Here is a 16,937-nt window from a genome sequence, read left to right as displayed (position 1 = left end):
CCACTTGTCCTGGCCTCTAGCCGCAGCCTCATGAGACTGCTGCCGGAGGCCGCGGCCTCCATTTTGACAGCAGAGATGTTTGGGGTATTTCCCGATGTGCGGACTTTGCAGGTGCAAAGCTACTGCCGTAGCTCAGGAGTAGGGATTTCAAAATGGAACTCCCGCACATTGCTTGACGGTCTGCTCCGCTGAAGAACTGGCAAAGCAGGACGTGACCGGGTGCGCACAACTGATGCGGTTGCGCGTGGCTCAAGGGAGTGGCGCCAATATAGCACTTCGATCATTGCCTCCCTTGTTTGGCTGCAACGCAGTGGGTGGGGTGTGGATCGCTGAGTGGCTTGGGCGGTTTGACAGGGTTCTGAGTCTTCGGGCAATCAGGCCATGGCCCTGATCCACCTATCAAAAATGATGAAATTAGATGGCTAGGGGAGAGTGAGCCCTCCTAATGCTGTAAGCCCTCAGGCACTGTCCGATTGTTCTAGTGGTCAGTCCTCTGTACTCACTTAAAAGACCTCATACTATTGAAGATAGCGGGTGCCTTTAGCTGACTAAAGGAGAGAAAATTTTCGACAAACAACTTTTACTCTGGTAAATTGCTATCTTCCCAAGTGAAAAGCGTTGCATAGAGAGGGAAAATGCAGTTCCACTCTCTGCCTCTACAGTAGAATAGAAAACCTTTCTCCTGTATAGAGGAGGAAGATGAGTCAGGGTGCTGGCTCACAGCCCTTTCCCTCTCTGACTACAGAAAATAAAATAATCTCACAAGAGGGCCGCAGACTCCATAAAGATCTGCAAATCTGAAGTGGCACTCTCACTCCACCAACGTCTAAAATGTCTTTTCACCTTCCCTTCAGCCTCCTTGTTTAGAATTTGCTCCAGACTGTGCAAGTCTGCCCAGCCCAGTAGCAGCCTTAGTTCTTCAAAGCCAAGTCGCCATCTATGCACTATTCGACATATCTAACACATTGATTCTTTACCCCTTATTCCTTCCTTATTGCCTCGTATTTTTGTGGCCTAGTGGTTTCTACGCACTATTCGACATATCTAACACATTGATTCTTTACCCCTTACTCCTTCCTTATTGCCTCGTATTTTTGTGGCCTAGTGGTTTCTACGCACTATTCGACATATCTAACCCATTGATTCTTTACCCCTTATTCCTTCCTTATTGCCTCGTATTTTTGTGGCCTAGTGGTTTCTACGCACTATTCGACATATCTAACCCATTGATTCTTTACCCCTTATTCCTTCCTTATTGCCTCGTATTTTTGTGGCCTAGTGGTTTCTACGCACTATTCGACATATCTAACCCATTGATTCTTTACCCCTTATTCCTTCCTTATTGCCTCACATTTTTGTGGCCTAGTGGTTTCTACGCACTATTCGACATATCTAACACATTGATTCTTTACCCCTTACTCCTTCATTATTGCCTCACATTTTTGTGGCCTAGTGGTTTCTATGCACTATTCGACATATCTAACACATTGATTCTTTACCCCTTACTCCTTCCTTATTGCCTCATATTTTTGTGGCCTAGTGGTTTCTATGCACTATTCGACATATTCGACATTGATTCTTTACCCCTTACTCCTTCCTTATTGCCTCACATTTTTGTGGCCTAGTGGTTTCTATGCACTATTCTACATATGCGACATTGATTCTTTACCCCTTACTCTTTCCTTATTGCCTCACATTTTTTGTGGCCTAGTGGTTGGAAAAAAATGGGCTGAAAACCAGAGAAACCAAGGTTCCATCACTGACACTCCTTGTGAGCAAAATCCCCTCTTTCGCAGGGGTTCTCAACCCCACTCCCTAACCAGTCACTTTTTCAGGATAATCACAAAGAATATACATGAGATACAGCACATCTGTGTGCATTACCTCCTTTGCATGCAAAACTATCTCATGCAAAATCATTATGGGCATCCTGAAAACCTGACTAGATAAGTGTGTCTTGAGGCCTGGGCCAAAAACCCCTTCCTCTAAGACAGTGGTTCTCAACCCTGTCCTGGAGGACTCCCAGGCCAGTCGGGTTTTCAGGATAGCCCTAGTGAATATGCATGGAGCAGATTTGCATGCCTGGCACCTCCATTATATGCAGATCTCTCTCATGCATATTCATTAGGGTTATCCTGAAAACCTGACTGGCCTGGGGGTCCTCCAGGACAGGGTTGAGAACCACTGCTCTAAGATGAGATGAGAAATGTGAAAGGAGAAGAAAGTGAGAAAAATTGACAGGGATACAAAGAAAGACAGAGGGAGAAAGAAGATATTTTTTATTCCATGAAATTTTATTAAAATTTTTTTTAAAAACCACTACACGAAATGCTCAACATTTTCCATCACATAATATATTTAAATCATAAGTATTAGACGAGCATTGATAAAAAAAAAAGGAAAAATTACAAACAAAAAATGGAAGCACATCATATATACATCTACATCTTTTAAATAAGTAATAATATAATATAACAATATGTCTCTGGGTATCAATAAGAGGACTCAATACAGGATTAAAATGAGCATACATTAGGTCTCTGATTCTCTCTCCATCGTCCTGCTCGCTGTAGGAATTTGCATAAGTTCCAGCCACTGACTCACCCCTTTGGACAGCCCCGCTTGGCTTGGGCTGAGAGCATTAACCAGTTTTGAGCTGTTTTACTGTGCAAGAATACAGCATATTAACCAAGAGCACACTAGGCCGCTCATCCTGTTACGAGGCTTGGCTGTCCTTTTCATCAGAGTCCAGTGCACTGGAAGGGAAATACAATACGTGGAATGTTTTCTGAAAGTTTAGCAATATGGGAGAGTCACTCGGTGGTGCTGTGTGCCAGCAGAGAAGCCATACGTGCATCCGTCCGTTTAGCTTCTCGCTTATATTCTTTGAACTTTGCTCTTTTTAAAAAAAAAAAAAATTAATTTAATGCTTCAGAAAGCAGGGATTTTGTGATCAGAGAAGCCATGCATTGTGCTGGCCTTCCTTAGCAGCCCTGGCGGCCTCCGTGATTCTATGCCCTACACCTCCACAACCGTTTACACAAGTGAAGTTGAGCTGTAACCCTCGCTAATATTTTAGTTAGTTTGGGATTTTGGTCACTTTTTTGACACGTTCTAGTGCATTGAACTTTGCTTACACTGCTTATATTGAAAAAATTTTTGAAAAACATTTGATTCTGTATGAATGGAAATTATTTCTATGTATACGGAGTTTTTTTATAAACCAGTGATGATGTGAATAGGTTTGGGCACTTGTGTAGTCCCGGCCTTTCACAATTGAGGTTTATTTTTCTCCGTTGTATTATGATTTTTCATAGAGTTGGTGTTATGTCAACAGTTCTTGTATATGTGGCATGAATGACTCCCTGCTACTAAATATCATCTACAATACGTTTCTGATACATATTTACTGATTATATACGATTGTATTCCCTAATAAATTTAGTTGTACGGCCTCTAACATTGTACATCCTAATGTTTCAGGAGTGGCAACCCATGCAGCAAGAGTTAGTTTCTGAAAAAACCCCAGATACCAGGGTGAAGAGGAGAACATATGGCAATACCATTATACATTTCTTTGCTCTTCCCTGGGCCGCATTGGCCGAAAAAAATGGTTCTGGGGTCTCACAAACACGCAAACGCTGCAGCAAGACAGAGGAGGGAGCCGGCAAGACAGTAAACACCCCGGGGCAGCAGAGGAAAACACTGCATCGCCCTCGACCGGGGCTGCACAGAATACTTCATGGGGCCGCATGCGGCCCTCGGGCCACAGGTTGGACATCCCTACTCTAGAATATCCCTTTTTACACTCATCTCTAAACAATCATTTAAAGGTACGGCCCACTAAAAGGCCCTTATTCCAGGGTGCGGTATAACCTGGGCTTAGCACATTCTAATATGGAACTCTCCCAGGTGCTAAGTTCCGACTTAATACAGCATTATTGTAGGGCCTGCATAATAAGTGCTACTGTTTCCAATAGCACACGGTATCTGCATAAAACTAACAAGGATGACACCAAAGCCCAGATTCTATGAACGACGAGGAAGGTTTAGGCCCCTAGATTGCTGCATCTAGCCAATCTAGGAGCCCAACTCAATTTTTTAATTGGTTTAATCAGTGAGAATAATTGAAAGTGCTAGTCAAAACCAATTTAAACAATTAATTTGCTGGTAGGCAATTAACTTGGTAGGCGCCTACCACTTTGATGTAGGCACCTCATACCGAGGCACCTACTGACAAGTAGGCGTGCTTAGGGACTAATTCAGGGCAAAGTTTAGGTATGAACTGATGCCTACATGATGTGCACTCATTTAGGCCAAAAAAACCCGGCCTACACGGCAGCGCGCCTAAGGATTCAACGCCTACTGGTGCCTAAGAATGCTTAGGCGCCGTGACGCATGACCGTATAAACGACGCCTAGCAGATGATTGACAACTGCGTTGAACGGTGCCTAGGAGTTAGAATCAGGGCCTAAGCGTTCTCGCATTAACCCTACTTTATCCAGTTAGCACTTGGCAATCCTAACGCACTAGCTGGATAAGTGGGACTGTCCACTCTCTACCCATGACACAGCCCCTCCAGATTTTTTTAAAAATAAGCAAAGTGGGGGTTATGGTTAACGTGACCATTTATTTTTTCATCAAAACGGGACATCTATTAATTGTCAGTCCCACCCCCAATCCCGCCCTAGCCCTGCCCTAATCCCACCCTAGCCGCGCCCCCAATTTTGTCCATTCATTTTTCATGTACACATATCTTATCAATTCATAATGGTAACCATAAAATTTTTTTTTTAAAAACCACAAAGCACATTATATGCAGAGAAAATGTTAATTATCATTTATAATTAGGGGTTTTTCAAAGATGTCAAGGCAGATGACTTTAAAATATGCAACGTCACCTCAGTAACTATAGAAAAATAGAGTAATATAGTGCAAAATATAGACAGCAGATATAAATTCTCAAAACTGACACATTTTGATCACTAAATTGTAAATAAAGTCATTTTTCCTACCTTTGCTGTCTGGTGATTAAATTTAATCTCTGGTTGTATTTCCTTCTGACTGTGCATCCTTTTTTCATTTCTTTCTTTCTTTCTACACTCAGGCACAATTGTCCCTCCCTCTTTCCTTCCTATGTCCTCAGTGCCCCCAGTGCCTCCTTCCCATGTCCTTAGTGCCCTTTCCCCTATCCTTAGTGCCCCTTCCCATGTCCTTAGTGCCCCCAGTGCCTCCTTCCTATGTCCTTAGTGCCCCCAGTGCCTCCTTTCTATGTCCCCCTCACTGCCTTCCAGCCTTTGTCCTACCCCTACCCCCCTGCCATGCTAAAGCCTGCCTCCCTCCCTGCTGCACTGATTCAACACCTCCCCCCCCCCCAGGTCCATCGCAGCCACTGCTTCTTGATGTCCAGAAACCTTCTTCTCGACGTCAATTCTGACGTCAGAGAGGAAGTTCCAGGCTAGCCAATCGCTACCTGGCTGGCCCGGAACTTCCTTTCTGACGTCAGAATTGACGGGGAACGGGGGGAGGGATTGGGGGTTCAATCGGCACTGGAGGGAGGGAGGTAGGCTTTAGTGCAGAAGGGAGGGGAAGCGATCACCGGTCCGTTGTTCCACGTGCACAGCTTTGGGACGCTGTCCCTGAAAACGGGACATTTCAGCATCCCGAAGCAGTGGGTCGGGACAACGGGATAGTCAGTCCAATAAAGGGATGGTCCCATTGAAAACGGGACGTGTGGTCACCTTAGTTATGGTGCACTAACAGACAAAAATACTGCAAAATGCTTTAACATGTTTTGCCGTAGCCTGTTCTTCTATGCTAACCCCGTATTAAGGTCCTTCTGCAATAGAGTCTCTAACCTGGGGGATGCACTCGAGTCAGCAATCGTCGCTAAACCTGTTTTCACATGTTACCATGCACATTATTCTATGACTGCCTGCATCCTATGCAATCAGAGCATTACAGTCAAACTTACAGTAAATTGCTGAGTTCTGTCCCTCTCACATATTATGTGTTGGAAAAAACATGAATTTTACCCTTTACAGTAAACAATATTGGAGTGAATTTTATCAGCATCATCCGTACAATCTGTATATCAATAGATAAAAGCAGCCAACCTAGAAGAATTATTTGATGACGTGCCCAGGCAGGTTTGCATAATAAAGAGGAAGGTGCACGTTTTCAATCTCCCCTGATAATATTATCTGCATGCCCTGCCATTAGAGTATTATCTATGAGTTCCAAAGCAGTCAGTGGGTAAATTAGCACTTCCTGGTAACCCACTTCATGTTCCCTGGAACAGGAATATACAGCCATGGGCAGACAGGTGGCGGTGAATTCAAGTGGAAATGACGCCTTTGATGCATTTCGACGTTTCTAAGCAGATGGAGGCTTTTAATGTATTGGACCACATGGAGGCAAAGATGTATTGATATGTCTGTAATTGTGAAAATGACTTTCCATGATTGTTTTTGGTAATGAGTCTTTTCTATCTGAAAGATGGAGTTCTTTTCTGAATTTAATTTTTGGTTTTGTTCTTTAACACTTTGATCTGTCTAAGCTAGGCAGTATATAAAATTTCCATAAACATAGACATGCATGTTTATATGTATATGATTTTTTAGACGGCCATTTTGGCCGGAACAGGTACGTATCAAGTAGAGCAGTGGTTCCCAACCCTGTCCTGGAGGAACACCAGGCCAATCGGGTTTTCAGGCTAGCCCTAATGAATATGCATGAGAGAGATTTGCATATGATGGAAGTGATAGGCATGCAAATTTGCTTCATGCATATTCATTGGGGCTAGCCTGAAAACCCAATTGGCCTGGTGTTCCTCCAGGACAGGGTTGGGAACCACTGCTCTAGAGCAGTGGTTCCCAACCCTGTCCTGGAGGGCCACTAGGCCAGTCGGGTTTTTGGTATAGCCCTAATGAATATGCATGAAGCAAATTTGCATGCCTATCACTTCCATTATATGCAAATCTCTCTCATGCATATTCATTAGGGCTAGCCTGAAAACCCGATTGGCCTGGTGTTCCTCCAGGACAGGGTTGGGAACCACTGAAGTAGAGAATAGTAGGGGGACAAATTTTTCCCTGTCCCCACAGGTGCTCAATTTCCCCGTCTCGTCCCCGCGAGGTTAAGAACATAAGAATAGCTTTACTGGGTCAGCCCAATGGTCCATTAAGCCCAAGAGCCCGTTCTCACGGTGGCCAAAATCCAAGGAGTAGCAACATTTCATGCTACCGATCCAGGAAAAGCAGAGGCTTTCTCCATGTCTTAATACCAGACGATGGGCTTTTCCTCCAGGAATTTGTCCAAACCTTTCTTAAAACCAGCTGCTCTGTCCGCTTTTACCACACCCTCTGGCAACGCGTTCCAGAGCATAACTATTCTGAGTGAAAAAATATTTCTTCCTATTGGTTTTAAAAGTATTCCCCTGAAGAACCATAGGGTGGAAGGAGACATACATAGTTGGATCAGAAATTGGTTGGCGGGTAGGAAACAGAGGGTAGGAGTGAAGGGCCACTACTCAGACTGGAGAAGGGTCACGAGTGGTGTTCCGCAGGGCTCGGTGCTCGGACCGCTGCTATTTAATATGTTTATAAATGATCTGGAAAAAGGGATGAAGTGCGAGATAATAAAATTTGCGGACAACACCAAACTATTTAGTGGAGCTCGGACTAAAGAGGACTGCGAAGAATTGGAAAGGGACTTGAACAAACTAGGAGAATGGGCGACGAGATGGCAGATGAAATTCATCGCTGAGAAATGTAAAGTACTACATGTGGGAAGCAGGAACCCGAGGTACAGCTATACGATGGGAGGGATGTTATTGAATGAGAGTACCCAAGAAAGGGACTTGGGGGTAATGGTGGACATGACAATGAAGCAGACGGCACAGTGCGCAGTGGCCGCTAAGAGAGCGAATAGAATGCTAGGTATAATCAAGAAGGATATTACTACCAGAACGAAAGAAGTTATCCTGCCATTGTATCGGGCGATGGTGCGTCCGCATCTGGAGTACTGCGTCCAATATTGGTCACCGTACCTTAAGAAGGATATGGCGATACTCGAGAGGGTTCAGAGGAGAGCGACACGTTTGATAAAAGGTGTGGGAAAACCTTTCATACACTGAGAGACTGGAGAAACAGGGGCTCTTTTCCCAGGAGAAGAGGAGACTTAGAGGGGACATGATAGAGACTTACAAGATCATGAAGGGCATAGAGAGATGGAGAGGGACAGAAAGAGAGAGAGAAAGGGAGACAGAGAGAAATAGAGAGAGAGAGAAAGATGGAAAGAAAGAGAAAGAGAAAGGGAGAGAGACAGAAATAGAGATAGATAGAGAAAGATTGGAGAAACTGGGACTCTTTTTCCTGGAGAAGAGGAGACTTAGAGGGGACATGATAGAGACTTACAAGATCATGAAGGGCATAGAGAGATGGAGAGTGACAGAAAGAGAGAGAGAAAGGGAGACAGAGAGAAAGAGAGAGAGAGATGGAAAGAAAAAGAGAGAGAAAGGGAGAGAGACAGAAATAGAGAGAAAGAGAGAAGGATTGGAGAAACTGGGACTCTTTTTCCTGGAGAAGAGGAGACAGAGGGGATATGATAGAGACTTACAAGATCATGAAGGGCATAGAGAGAGTGGAGAGGGACAGATTCTTCAAACTTTCAAAAAATAAAAGAACAAGAGGACATTCGTAAAAGTTGAAAGGGGACAGATTCAAAATGAATGCTAGGAAGCTTTTCTTTACCCAACGTGTGGTGGACACCTGGAATGCGCTTCCAGAGGGTTGTGGGCTTCTAGCCGCAATTCTTGGCAGGAAGTCAAAAGAACGCTGTCAGCTGCGTCACGAGATCCCGGGTTACCAGCAGCTGACAGCGTTCTTTTGACTGTCCTGCCAAGAATTGCGGCTAGAAGCCCATGGCACTTTTTTGAACTATGGTGTTATCTGTTACATAAGACAGTAACGTGAAGACTGCAGTTAAGTTAATTTAAATGTACACTTTTGCGTCCATTATCTACCTTACTATTGTATGTTTAGAGCGCTGCTTTTGAGATGTTTCCCCGGGAGCTTTTCAACTTACCTCCTGATACTAGTCCCCTTAATAGCAGGAGTTCCTGAGCCTTTTTTTAATTTAAATTCAGCCAGGGTGTTAGAAGCTTAGGGAGATTTTTTCCCCTTTTGGGATTTTCTCCCTAGTTAATTGCTTACCCAGAGCGGACCAATGATAATCTGTAAGTCTCCCTGTTTTAAGTCTTGGTACTTTAGGGAGCATTTATAGATTTTCAAATTACATACCAAGTAATCACTTGTACAGAAAGTAAGTTAGTAGGATATGACCTATATCCAATATAAATCATAATCAGACCTATTTAAACAAAACACATCAAGAAAATTCTTTCAACTAACCCAACTCAAGTCCTCAAAATATAGATCCAAGATTACATTTAAGCGAACAAAAGGAAATAATTAAGAAGATAAATTACAGACAGAACTGAGGTATGGGCAGTTTATATAAGTTATAGAGCTGTTGATTTGGTTCATAGACAACTCGACGAAAGACAAAGGCGCGCGCCGACAACTGAGCGCAAGACGGAGGCGCGCGCTGAAGAATATTACAGTTTTAGGGGCTCCGACGGGGGTTTTTGTTGGGGAGCCCCCCCAGTTTACTTAATAGAGATCGCGCCGGCGTTGTGGGGGGTTTGGGGGGTTGTAACCCTCCACATTTTACTGTAAACTTAACTTTTTCCCTAAAAACAGGGAAAAAGTGAAGTTTTCAGTAAAATGTGGGGGGTTACAACCCCCCCAACGCCCCCACAACGCGGCGTGATCTCTATTAAGTAAAGTGGGGGGGTTCCCCCCCAACGCCCCCCCCCCCGTCGGAGGCGTATAAACAGTAATTTTCTGCGGCGCGCGCCTCCACGCTGCACTCAATTGTCTGCGCGCGCCTTTGTCCCGGCACGCTTTTGACTTAACACCGTTGATTTTTCTTTATCCATTCGAGTCATAGCCAGAAAAGCACTTAACCTGGAGTCACTTCACTGGGAGCGACATTTTACTCGAGACATCCTTGCAAGTGTATTATTTGCTACCGTTCAGTCAAATACTTTTTTTTTTTTAATCCTGTCGATTTTGAGGTCCATTTAATAAATATTTATTAAGTTGCTGGCTCCTTTTATCAAACCGCGTGCGATTTTTAATCACGCGCTAACCTCCGTGCTGGCCAAAAAACTACCGCCTGCTCACGGCAGGCGTTAGCGGCTAGCACGGCCGGCAGTTTAACCCGCGCTATTACGTGCGATAAACAGCTAGCGTGGCTTGATAAAAGGAGTCCTAAGTTTGACACTCAATCTTGTCATAAATCATTACTTGAATGTCCTAATTGCCAGGACGTCCAAATGCTGATTTTCAAAACCATCTTTCTGGATGTCTCGAAAGAGTGTGCAGACCGATTCAATTGAGAACCATCATTCAGTTTGTAGTCAAAATTTTGCCAAGTCATGCTGAAACATTAGATGTCTTGAATTTCTTTTTAAATAATTGTCTCAAATTGAATGCGGAGCAGATGAAAATCATTTTGCTTTTGAGTCGTGCTATTCATGATTTTCCAACAATGGTTACATTTAAGGAAGTGACAATTTCATTTGTAAGAACACTTAAAACCTCAGGAGTATATTTGGATACTTCTGTGAAGATGAAAGAGCATCTTTTTTAAGATGAGACTTTTATGCCCTTTGAAGTCAGTGTTAAGCAGTTCTCATTTTCGTGTGGTTACTCAAAGTCTGATTCTTCCACATTTTGACTATTGTAATTCCTTGCTAATGGGTGTTCCTAAGAAATATTTGAGATCTTTACAGGCTGCTCAGAACTCTGTGGCAAGATTAATTTAATTTTATTTCTTATATACCGCTATACCGTGAGGTTCAAAGCGGTTTACAATAAAGATGCATTAAAGATACAATAAAATAAAAATAAATAAATAAAGATAGGCACTTGGAAGTTCTCTAACTGTCCCGAAGGCTCACAATCTAACTAAAGTACCTGAGAAAACAATTATTAAAAATGGTAAAGATAGAAATTACCGGAACTTCTAAATTTGAACATATCACTCCTGTTCTTAAAGAATTGCACTGGTTGCCAATTGAATATTGTATTCATTATAAATTTTTGCACTTGTTTTGATTGGCAGAAAATCTCCAGTTTTGTTAGACTTCCTTTGTATTTATCGACCAACTCGGAACTTGCATTCCTTGAACAATAATGCCCTGGTGGTCCTATCTGTTTGCGACATTCACAGCGAGGAATATAGGAAATCTATATTCTACGTGCGTGGACCACAGTTATGGAACCAATTACCTGAGCAACTGCGAGGGCTTGGTGATGTTGACTCTTTCAAGATTCTGTTGAAAACATTTCTGTTTAGGGAGGTATATTAATGCTGATTTTCTAGATTTTTTAAAGTGTGTTGAAATTTAGTAAGTACAGTTAAGCCTTGGTTTTCAAGCATAATTTGTTCCAGAAGCATGCTTGTAATCCAAAGCACTCGTATATCGAAGCGAGTTTCCCCATAGGAAATAATGGAAATTCAGATGATTCGTTCCACAACCCACAAACTTTAATACAAAATACTATATGTACTTGTATTGCAAGACCTCGCTCATTTAGAGCAGTCACTGCACTCCCGCAGTGTCAGAGAGAGAAGAACCATCGGCTCAGTTGTGATGTGTGTATACTGTATGTACTTGTATTGTAAGACCTCGCTCGTTTAGAACAGTCACTACACTCCCAAAACGTCAGAGAGAGAAGAACCATTAGCTCAGTTGTGATGATGTGACATATATGTACTATATGTACTCGTATTGCAAGACCTTGCTCATTTAGAACAGTCACTACATTGCTGCAGTGTCAGAGAGAGAAGGACCATCGGCTCAGTTGTGATGATGTGACGCGTGTATACTGTATGTACTCATATTGCAAGACCTTGCTCGTTTAGAACAGTCACTAGCATCCCACAGCGTCAGAGAGAGAAGGACCATCAGCTCAGTTGTGATGTATGTATACTGTATGTACTTGTATTGTAAGACATTGCTTGTATATCAAGTTAAAATTTAATCAAATGTTTTGCTTGTCTTGCAAAACACTTGCAAACCCACAAGTTATCTTGCGCTCAATTGTCTTGCGCTGAGTTGTCGCTGCGCTCAATTGTCTTACGCTCAAATGTCTTACGCTGGATTGTCTTTGCGCTTACTTGTCTTGCACTCAATTGTCTTTGCGCTGAGTTGTCTGCGCGATTTTGTCCGCGCGCGATTGTCTTGCGCGCATTTGACCTGTCACCGGGTTGAATACAGGCTCCATTTCTTCAAATACTAGTATACTTTATCTCTGCCTCTGCCTGCCAGTTTTGGAGCACAGAGCATAGAGGTCTGCCCGGCACTGGTCCTACTTCCCAGCTACTGGACTTGCCGAAGCCCACTCCAGCCTCGATCGTGGTCTGTTTATTTCCATTTCCACGACCAAGACCATAGAAGTCTGCTTGGCATTTGTCTTGCTTCCCAAAATGCCAGAAAATGCTTTACCTGGTAGAGGGCTAACTTGTCCTAACCCTTCCTCTCACACAATTAATCTTGTTATCTACAAAAGGCTGGGCAAATGAAACATTCACAATAACTTGCTGGGTGTTATCACTTAAAGAGATAACATCCTATGGAAATTCTAAGTAGAGCAGGAATGGGATGTACAGATGTTGATTGAAAAAAAAAGACCAGCAGTTTATAGCTACTGTATAATTACAGAATTCAAGCAGTCATTATGGCACCGACTGAGTTGAACGCCGTGCTTTTTCTGTAACCTTGGCTAAAAAAAAAAAATTGTCTTCATGCACTGCACATCAAAGGTGAGAGGTAATACCAGAGCCTTCAGAAGGAAGTGATCTGAGTACAGTTTGCAAACCTTCAGATGAAAGGAGCAATTTTCAAGAAAAGATGGAGCCATGCCTGCAACTTCTCCTTGCAGCTCAAGTATTTTGGAAAGAGCCATGTCCAATGAATAGGACTGAAACAAATTAAATATTGTCCTTTTGCCAACAAATACTTGGAACGGGAGACCTCAATCATGAGCCTTAAATCTTTCTGATTTATCAGAGGTGCAGAGCTAATCGCTTTGGAAAATATCTACAGGATAAGAAATAACTTGCTGAGAGTCTCAAATACACAGCTTAAACTGGACAATGGATGCCACCATGGAAAAGAAGTGATACCTATTTAAACCTAGAAACGGCCAGCTGAGAAAACCAAAGGGTTCTGTATGAGGAAAGACAGTCTGAACTGTGATTGTACAAATATGTCCCTTTCTTACTGAGAATTGCAGAACTTCAGGACCTCGTCAGAACCTGAGGGACTACTATTATTGGGTCTTGGACCTGATAACCTGTCGTACTGGGGGAGTGTGAGAACCAGGCACCAAATATTAGTTCATATCCCTTAGGCAATGTTGAGTTTGTAGCAAGTCAACATGAAACATCCCGTGTCAGTGACTGTGATTTTAATTGTCATAGAGTTTATTCTCTACACTGTGTCACTCCTGGGTCCCAGCTGGCTGATACATGACGATGGCATTAAGCAGGGATTATTTGTGCAATGCTCCACAGTTGATGATTTTTCCAGCTGCTTTTCTACTTCGTTCTGGATGGGTGAGAACTTTCTACAGAAATCTGACTTGCATGAACCTCTAAGGCTGATGGCAGAGGGCAATTTTCCTGAGATACATTTGAAAGTCAGCTTTAGAAACATGGCATAATGATAGATGATGGATTTTTTTATAGTGTGCAAACTATTTAGTATAAAAGTAAATATGTATTGAGCTTTTTTTTCTTTCAATTAACATACAATGGGAAAATCCTTTACCAAGGGCCGCTGAAAAGTTCTCAGCCCGACCAACAAAGATGGGGCAGTCTCCATTGAGGTTTATAAACAAAGTCTAATGGTTTTCCACTTTTTTAGTTCCATATTTTTCTAACAGAATGAAAAAAGTGGAAAATCACTAGACTAAGGGGCAAATTCTATAAATGGCGTCCTGATTGTAGGCAGCGGTAGGTGTCCAACCACTGTCTAACCAGCCAATCGGGGGACGCACATTTAAAAAAAAAAAAAAAAAAAAAAAAACAACAACCCAAGGCAGGCCGCCTACACTATAGACATCAGTTACAGGTACAGGGAGGTGCTAGGGACGCTTAACTCACCTGGGCTTGCCCGGAAGTGGCCTTAGGCAAGACAATTTATCTTCTCTGTTACTGCTCCACAAATTTGGAACTCCCTGCCAATTTATTTAAGAGAAGAACATAATATTGATAAATTCAAGACCAATTTAAAAACATTCCTTTTCAAAGACACTTTTGATCAATAAGTCTTACTCTTGAATTCATTAATGCTGTATTTGACTATTCTTTTTAATCCCCAACCTTTTGTTTTTGCCTGACTTCCTTTTCTATAAAATTTTGTTGTTCAATTCCCCTTTTCCTCCTTACTCTTGTTTTGTTAAGTTTGTATATTGTTTAGTTTAAATTAATGTTTTATTTTTTTTAATATTGTAATTTTAATTGTTTCTTTTTATGTATGTTCATCGCTTTGAAGTAAGATTAAGCGATTAATCAAAAATTTTAATAAACTTGAAACTTGAAACTTAAGCAGCCCTAGGCCTACATTTCAAATAGACATGGCTGCTAAACTGATTGCAACAAGGAAATCTCCCTGCCACAATCAGGTGAGCGGCCACAGCTCAGAACTCCTCTAACCCCACCACAAGTTGGCTGACAGGAGGAATGCCCACTCCCTCCTGCTGCCACCCCGAAACCCCACCTCCCACTGTCCACGGCAGGAAGGATACCTACTCCCTCCTGCCGGAACCCCTAAAACATGGACGCCCACTCCCTTCTGCTGGCACTCCCCAAAGCCCACCAAAGACAACCCATACTTTTATCAGCAAGGCGGGCTGGAGGGATGCCTACTCCCTCTGTTCAGCAGGCCCACCGCTTCAGAATGGCAGGCCTTCCCCTTCCCGGTGCATCCTGCGATGCACTTGGGTGGGGCCTAAGACCCTGATTAACCCAGGTGCTTAAGCCCCTCCAAAAGAAGGGACTTTAGGCACCTGGGCCAACCAGAATCTTATGCCTCCTTCCCAGTGCATTCTGGGATGAACTGGGAGTGGCCTATGGCTCTGATTGGTCAGGTTCCTAGGGCCATTCCCATGGATGAGTATCGGGCTCTTAGTTCACATAAAATTGTATGTAAAGTCAATTATTGTGCATTAGAAAGTTCCAATGTACGTTTAAAAAATTATATTAACACAAATGTGTGAAACAACCCCCCCCCAAAAAAAAAAAAGTAAAAAAAATCATGAGAAAAGGCCAAAAAAATTCATGAACAAACTGAAAAATGCTTATGCATATCTTTAGTATTACATTACATTTCTAGACCGCAAGACCTCATGGATCGATACGGTTCACACAAAATAGAACTAGAGTAAGCATCATCAGTTCAATTCTCTAAAAATTTTACGAACCAGAATGATTTCAGTAACTTTCTGTAATGTATACAAGAACAAATAGAGAGCAAAATTCCTTATCCCAGCTAGCTGCCTGAAAAGCTAATAGGCGTTGCTGGAACTTCTTATAAACGCAACCTCAAAACAAATAAAACAGCATCACGGAATGGACGATTCGATGTGAATATGCAAATAATTCTAACAGGTACTCAGGCCCTTGACCGTTTAAGGTTTTAGAACAGAGTGTTCTCAGTTTAAACATCACACGGGCCTAAAATGGAAGCCAACGGAGCTCCCTGTAGTAAGCAGTCAGAGAGAAAGGTAGCCACTGTGATTTATGTGCTGGAATACTGAACCATTTTTTTCGAAATGTTTGCAAATGATGATCACCTCTCTGCTCAATGGATGCTCCTTTTACAGGGCCTGGCAGTCTGGCCTGGATGTTCCTCACAACCTCGGCTTTGTTGACCTTTCTCAGTTTGTTCACAATCAAGCCAGCGCTGTTGGAGGGGAAAAAAGCTGTCGCTAGCCTGGCACTCAACACCATGGCAGGTAGGTGGTCCAGTGCTTACCAAAAAGGATACAGATATGCATAATAGAAGAATGTGCATGAAGTAGTTAGGTATACAGAGAGGATGGAGGAGGGGGGAGGGGAATAAAAGCACATGAGCTTATGGTAAAGTGAAACAGAAAAATGTTTTCACATTAGTCTTCCCTGATAAGAAAGAGGTATTTAGATTATCCATAATAATAAAAGGCTAAGCGCGCATGCGCTGTCAAAAATCCGTGAGTCCTAGTGGCGCCCGGGCTAGCGCGTGTGCCAGCGACTCCTCCCTCCCACTGCCGGTCCTCTTCAAAGCGGCCTGCTGAGGCTCGCCAGCCACTGTAGCGAACCTTGCAGGCCGCTCTAGCAAATCCAGGGAGGCGAAGGCGGGACGGAGGCTGCAATCGGCAGCGGCTGCTGCTACTCCTCCAGCCGCCTAGCTCTTCTCCGCTGGCCCCGGCTGGCAGCCCCCTCTGGCAGCCCCCTCTACCCAGTCCTCTCTGCTCCGGTGGCCCGCGCAGGAGAAGGAGCATATGAAGCAGGGAGACTGTGCAAAGGGAAACAAGGGGGTTGATGGGATGCGTAGGGGAAAGGGAGGGGGAGGAAGCCGAGGAATCTCTAGCACCCGTTAATGTAACAGGCTTAAAGATTAGTTTTTGTAATAAGAACATAAGAATAGCCTTACTGGGCCAGACAATGGTCCATCACGCCCAGTAGCCCATTCTCTCGGTGGCCAATCCAGGTCCCTAGTACCTGGCCAAAACCCAAGGAGTAGCACCTATCCAGCATCTCAAAGATTAGCAATATTCTGGAACCCCAATGAGAGCAACCTTCTAGAGCTGAGATTGTGA

At 43.3% G+C, this 16,937-nt stretch overlaps 1 long non-coding RNA gene across 2 annotated transcripts in view; it reads left to right on the top strand.

Annotated features, from left to right (window-relative positions):
• Positions 1-16,937, top strand: part of LOC117351721 — a 110,970-nt gene that overhangs the window by 69,573 nt on the left and 24,460 nt on the right. For both annotated transcript variants that reach the window (XR_004537500.1, XR_004537499.1), the window contains exon 2: positions 15,963-16,094. This is a non-coding gene — a long non-coding RNA (uncharacterized LOC117351721). The remainder of the gene's footprint in view (positions 1-15,962; positions 16,095-16,937) is intronic.

The sequence above is a fragment of the Geotrypetes seraphini genome, chromosome 18 (genome assembly GCF_902459505.1).
Source record: "Geotrypetes seraphini chromosome 18, aGeoSer1.1, whole genome shotgun sequence".
Classification (NCBI taxonomy): domain Eukaryota; kingdom Metazoa; phylum Chordata; class Amphibia; order Gymnophiona; family Dermophiidae; genus Geotrypetes; species Geotrypetes seraphini.
Note: the sequence above shows the minus strand (reverse complement) of the source record. Positions and strands in the feature narration are given on the sequence as shown.